This window comes from Notamacropus eugenii, chromosome 2 (assembly GCF_028372415.1).
Source record: "Notamacropus eugenii isolate mMacEug1 chromosome 2, mMacEug1.pri_v2, whole genome shotgun sequence".
Classification (NCBI taxonomy): domain Eukaryota; kingdom Metazoa; phylum Chordata; class Mammalia; order Diprotodontia; family Macropodidae; genus Notamacropus; species Notamacropus eugenii.
In genome coordinates, this window is record NC_092873.1 from 306,415,346 (window position 1) to 306,421,847 (window position 6,502).

The 6,502-nt window shown below is 38.1% G+C and overlaps 1 pseudogene; it reads right to left on the bottom strand.

Annotated features, from left to right (window-relative positions):
* Nucleotides 1-934, bottom strand: LOC140523946 (homeobox protein otx5 pseudogene; annotated as a pseudogene).
* Between the last annotated feature and the right edge of the window lie 5,568 nt (nucleotides 935-6,502).

A 6,502-nucleotide genomic window follows, 5' to 3' on the forward strand; every position in this document is an offset into this window, starting at 1 on the left:
CTATAATACCTGGAATTTCCATGAGTTCTGATTCTTGTAATCCAAGCAATCCTCTGTCATGCTAAAATTGAGTTTCCAGTTGCTTCTGGGGTCTTTGTAATCCAGGCAGTCCACAGAGCTGAAGCCCAGGCCTCCAGTCTCATAACTCTGATTAGATAAGGAGGCTGGAGACTGACCCAAGTGGGACCTCATACCAGGAGCAGGAAGGGGGTTGAAGGAAGAACCAGGCCTGCCCAGCTAGGGCCCCATGGGTGAGAGGTAGAGGCTGCAGTCTAGAACCCCCTCCAAAAAGAGCTGGAACTCCCATAGGATGAGGAAGAGGCACTGAAAGCTGCTGGGGCTGGAGCATAGGCCAGTGCATAAGAAGAGGAGGCAGTGACAGAAGCCCTGGGCCCCCTCTGGGTGCAGATGGATGAACCCTACCCCAGCAACCCCCATTGCTGCCAGGGGGTCTGGCAATGTAGAGAGAGCAGGACTCCAGATGGATACTGATGTAGAAAGAGGAGTGGCTGAGGGAGTGGGCACTGGGCTGTAGGGGCCTGGTGGTTCTGGTCTAGGCTCTGCTACACCTCAGTGTGAAGAGACACCCTTCTTGGTCCATCAGGCCTTGGATGTACCCCCACCTGCTGGCTGGGACTGCTGCTGTTGCTGCTGGCAACACTTTGCCTGGTGGTTCTTAAACCATACCTGGACTTGGGATTCTGGTAGGTTGATTTTGCCTGCCACATCCTCTCACATGAAAATATCAGGGTATCAGGTCTTGGCAAAAAGGCCTTCCAGGATGTCAAGTTGAACCTGAGTGAATGTGGTTCGCTCTTGGCATTGCTTCCTCTGTGTGCCTGAGTAGCCAGCAGTAGTGCTATCATGTAGAATCTTCAAAGCATTCTTTGACTGAGTAATGAGGTAGGGGTGACTTGAGGTAAGAGAACATCATGCTCCCAGGACCAGGGACCCAGGGGTCCAGACTGAAGGAATGGTGGAAGTGGCTAGTCAGGGTTGTTATAAACCACCCACCTCCAAGCAATCAGGAAGGAGAAGAAAAGAGAAGACAGTAGAGAACTTTCCTCAGGAAAAAGATCTGAGGATGGGAAAGGATCTAGCACTGACACAGACCGAGAGACCCAGGGAGGAAGAGGAAGGAGAGGGGCCTTGGAAGCTACATACAAAGTAGGGATTGGTCAGTAGAGGGGGAGGCACTAGAAACAGGGATTGAGATTCAGAGTCCTAGGGTGAGTCAGAGACATGAGAAAGAATTGAGATGGAATGAGCCAGAGTCAAAGCGAGAAACCCTCCAAAAGGGATAAGACACAAGGAGAGAAATTCAGAGATATGAAGGGAGAGACTCCCCCTAAGAAAAGAGCTCTCCAGGCTAGGGCTAGAGAGTCCCTAGGCATAATTTTGAATGGGAAAAAAAATGGACATTTGATCAATTGTCAGACTTTCAGGGAAAAAAAGTCCTGAACTCAATAGAAGATTTGACATTCAAGAGTCAAGAGAAATATAAAATACATTCCAATGACCAATTACAAGGGCATCAATAAAGATCAAATGTTTACCTTTTATGTATGGAAAATGTAAAACCTATGTCTAAGATTATTATTAGTAATTAGGTAACTGATAAGAAAGATTGGGATAGAATTGCATACGATACTACTTTAAAAAGTAAAACTGTTCAAGAACAGCTGAAAGAGTAATTTTCCTAAACAAATGAGTTGCAAGAGCACAAACCAATACAGAAAAATTAGACAGGGGGAGGGAGACTGTTAGTTCTGGCAAACTACTTTCATCAGGAATGGGTTTAAGAAGGGAAAGTACACATACATCTAGAAGAGCATTAAAGTTTTTAAATTTAAAAAGGAAATAAAACTCTAAGGTGACGGGGGGTAGGACAAAAATGGGATCTTTAGAGGGGAGGGTGAAGGAATGGATTAGAAGGGGGTATAGAATGGTGTTTAGATTTAGCTGAATGAGAGGATAAGGGAAAAATTGCTGGAGTAGGGGTAAGATAAGTAGTAGGAGGGCAAGGTAGGAGGTAGAAATTAAGTAGAGAAGTTAGGGCAAATAGGAAAAAAGAGATATGCACAAAAACATAAAAAAAAGATTAAGAGTAGAATATTTTAGGGAAAGTATATGTTTGTATATGTATGTATGTACATATATGTATACATATATGTATATATCAATACACACATATGTATATATACATATATGTGCATGTGTATATATGTCCATGCTCAATTGTAGCCTTGGGGTGGTGGGTAAGGGGAGAGAAGGGAAAAAAGAGTAAAGAAAAAAGTGTACAGCAGAGAACAAAAGAAACCTACAAGGAAGTATAGAAAAGATGGACAACTTTCAATTTTATGCACAGTATTTAATATAATATATAGATTTTCCTGAAATGATAAGTTATTGCTATAGATTTTGAATCCTCTCCTATGTTCTGCTGTGTATGGCATGTTTTTTTCTTTTCTTATTTTATATTAAAGTTTCTAATGTTTCTTTTTCTTTTCTCATTATATAGTTAAGTTTTAGTATTGGTCTAAGAGAAAAAAGGAAAAAATTAAAAACAAGCAATTTAGAATTTGGAATTCTTGGATTTTGATAAATTAATTAGAAAAATTATTATTTGTAGCATGATCGATCTGTGTTCTGAATGGACAACTACTGATGCCATACTTGTAGCTATAAGAGCAATTTAATCTTAATTACTTATACTGGTCTCTGAATGCGACTAATATAGAGTACCAAAATTGGTAAATGGATGGAATGATCATCTAGATAAGCTAATTTAAAAATTCAATCCACTGAATTGATGCCATTTACCTAGCAGTAATTTTAAATTCATGTTTTGTGTTTTAAGTTCATAATTTTGTTTTATGTTATTGTTATGCACCTGATTGTGGGTTTTTTGGCATTGTGATGTTGAGAAACTATAGTATAAGAAACGTTAATTTGAAAAAAAAATGTTTTCTATAGGGTGATGTAATTGAATGTTTAGATGCTTAGCTTTTCTTTTTTCTGAATGCTGTGTAATTCTGAATTTGAGGTATCACTTAGAGATATTTGTCATTAAAATTTTTAAAAACCTGTTTTAAGTATTTAATTGAGTATATCTTGCTTTAAGACGAATAATAATGATCTTTGGGTTTGGGAAAAGTCCAAAACATCTTGAAAATTCTCATTATCTGGCAAGTATTTTGTGGATCTTCAGCCTTGACAAGGTCATACAATCTTATCAGTTCTGTGAAAGAATAAACTTCAGGAATGTATGTAGTTCATCACACCTATCAGATTGGCTAATGTAACAAAACAGGAAAATGTTAAATGTTGGAGAAGATGTGGGAGAGTTGGAACACTAATTCATTGTTGGTGGAGTACTAAGCTGATCCAACAATTCTGGAGAGCAATTTAAAATTATGCCTAAAGGGCTATAAAAATGTGCATACTCTTTGCCCCAGCAACACTGCTTCTAGGATTGTATCCCAAAGAGATCATAAAAATGGGAAAGGGTCCCACATATACAAAAATATTTATAGCAGCTCTCTTTGTGGTGGCCAAAAACTGGGAAATCAAGGGGATGCTCATATGTTGGAGAATGGCTGAACAAGTTGTGGTATATGAATGTAGTGGAATAGTATTATGCACTTAATGGTGCTTTTTTTGGCATTGAGATTTTGAGAAACTATGGTATAAGAAATGTTGTTAATTTGAAAAAAATGTTTTCTAAAGGTGATGTAATTGAATGATTAGATGATTAGCTCTTCTTTTTTCTGAATGCTATGAAATTCAGAATTTGAGGTATCATTTAGAGATAAAAATAGGAAAAGGTCTCACATGTACAAAAATATGTATAGCAACTCTTTTTGTAGTGCCCAAGAATTGGAAATAGAGGAAATGCCCATCAATTGGGGAATGATTGAGCAAACTGCAGTATATAAATATCACGGGATACTATTGTGCTATAAGAAATGATGAACAGGCAGATTTCAGAAATACCTGGATAGACTTAGATGAACTGAAGCTAAATGAAACGAGCAAAATCAGTAGAACATTACACACAGTAACAGCCACAGAATGTGAGGACTGTTTTTGATAGACTTAGTCCCTTATTGCAATGCAAAGACCTAAAACATTTCCAAAGGACTCTTGATGCAAAATGCCATCCACATCCAGAGAAAGAACAGTGGAGGCAGAATGCAGAACGAAGCAGATTATTTTCTCCTCTGTGATTGTTTAGTTTTACTCATGCTTTCTCCCATGAGTTTTAGTTCTTCTATGCAACATGACTAATGTGAAAATGTGTTTAATAAGAATGTACATGTAGAGCCCATATAAGACTGTATGTCATCTTGGGGAGGTGAGGGGAGGGAATTTAAAACTTATGGAAGTGATTTTTGAAAATTGAAAACAAATAAATTTCAAGAGAAAAAAAAGAACGTATGTGGTTAATGAGAGCCTTGTCTACTGATTGATTTTTACACCACAATGTGTTTAAACTAGAGAAGAAAAATGCTGAATCAACACTTTTGGGAAAGATCTTGTATATACTTAATAACTATTGAACATAAATATTTTTATATATTGCAATTTATTTTTAATTAACTGTATTGCAACATGAAAAGCAATTACAGCTTGTCCTAAGCTGTAATTGGTGAAACTTGCTGTGTGAGGTGAAATCTCTTGACTGTAATTGGATTTGTTCTGAGTTTTGGATCTAGGTTTAGATATTTTGAATTACTGCTAAGTAAGGAATCTACTTTTCAAGAGAAATGTCATGAGCTGCTCAAAGGAAGTACTATCTGAAAATGCTGTAGGTAGGGGCAGAGCCATGATGGCAGAGTAAAGGCAGGGACTTGTCTGAGTACTGCCACCACTCCCTCCAAATACCTTTAAACAATGACTTTAAACAAATTCTAGAGCAGCAGAACTCACAAAAAGGTAAAGTGAAATAAGTGAAACAATTTTCCGGCCCAAGACAACTTAGAGGGTCAGCAGGAAAGGTTTATTGGACCAGGATGAGAGTGAAGTGGAGTCCAGCATCAACTGTGTCAGTGAAGACCAGATCTCAGCAAACTGGGAGCAGGCCTCAGGAGCAACTGAATCAGTGGAAGCAGTGGATTCCAAAATGAAAACTTGCAGGAATATTACAGCCGAATTCCAGATCTCTCAGCCCACAAATGGTAAGAGAGTTGGACAGCTCATCAGGAGTAGATTTTATAGGGGTCTCTTTGCTGGCTTCAGGGGCAGGACTCTGTTGCACTGTGTATACTTGAATCTCAGTAGCAGCTCAGAGTCTCAGTCCCAGGGTAAGGAGCACTAGTACTAAGTTCACTAGAGTTTACAACAGCAGGGGAGTGAGGATCCTAGTCATAGTTTCAGGGTGGAAAAGAGTGCTTATAGACCAGTACACAATGTAGGAGAGTAGTAAACACACCTCTCTCCAGATCATACCACTTTGGAAGAGATGAAAACTTACAGGTCCCCAGAATTACCTCTGAAAACAGCTGCATGAAAAACCTGAAGCTTGAGACAGTGCCTCCTCCACTCCAGAAGCAGAGCCCCACTTTAGCATAAAGTTAAAAGTCAAGAAATAAGCTGGAAAATAAGCAAACAGCAGAAAAAGATCCTGACTATAGGAAGTTGCTATGGTGGCAGGAAAGATCAAAAAAACAAACTCAGAAGAAAACAAAGTCAAAACTCCTACATCCAAAGTCTCCAAGAAAAATATGAATTGTCCCTAGGCTATAGAAGAGCTCAAAAAGGATTTTAAAAATCAAGTAAGAGAAGTAGAAGAAAAATTGGAAAGAGAAACGAGAGTGATACAATAAAATCATGAAAAAGTCAAAAGCTTGGTAAAGGAAGTATAAAAAAACTGAAGAAAAAAAGGCAATAAACCAAATGTAGAAGAGGCTCAAAAATCCAATGCAGGGAAGAACTTAAAGAGTAGAATTGGCCAGATGGCAAAGAAAGTACAAAAGTTTACTGAAGAATATAATTCTTTTGTTGTTGTTTGTTTTTCATTCTCTTTTAATTTTTTCCCCAAATTTATTTATTTGCTTTCTATTTTCAATAATTACTTCCATAAGTTTTAAATTCCCTCCCCTCACCTCCCCAAGATGGCATGCAATCTTATATGGGCTCTGCACACACATTCTTATTAAACACATTTTCACATTAGTCAAGTTGCATAGAAGAATTAAAATGAATGGGAGAAAGCATGAGTAAGACTAAACAAAACCAACCATAACAAAAGAAAAAATAGTCTGCTTCATTCTGCATTTTGACTCCATAGTTCTTTCTCTGGATGTGGAAGACATTTTGCATCATGAGTCCTTTGGAAATGTTTTAGGTCCTTCATGGCTGTGAAGAGCTAAGTTTATAAAAAACAGTCCTTGCATACTGTGACTTTTACTGTGTACAATGTCCTCCTGCTTACTTCACTCAACACCAGTTCATTAAAGTCCATTCCCAAATGATGGGAATTCCTTTGATTTCTGGTTCT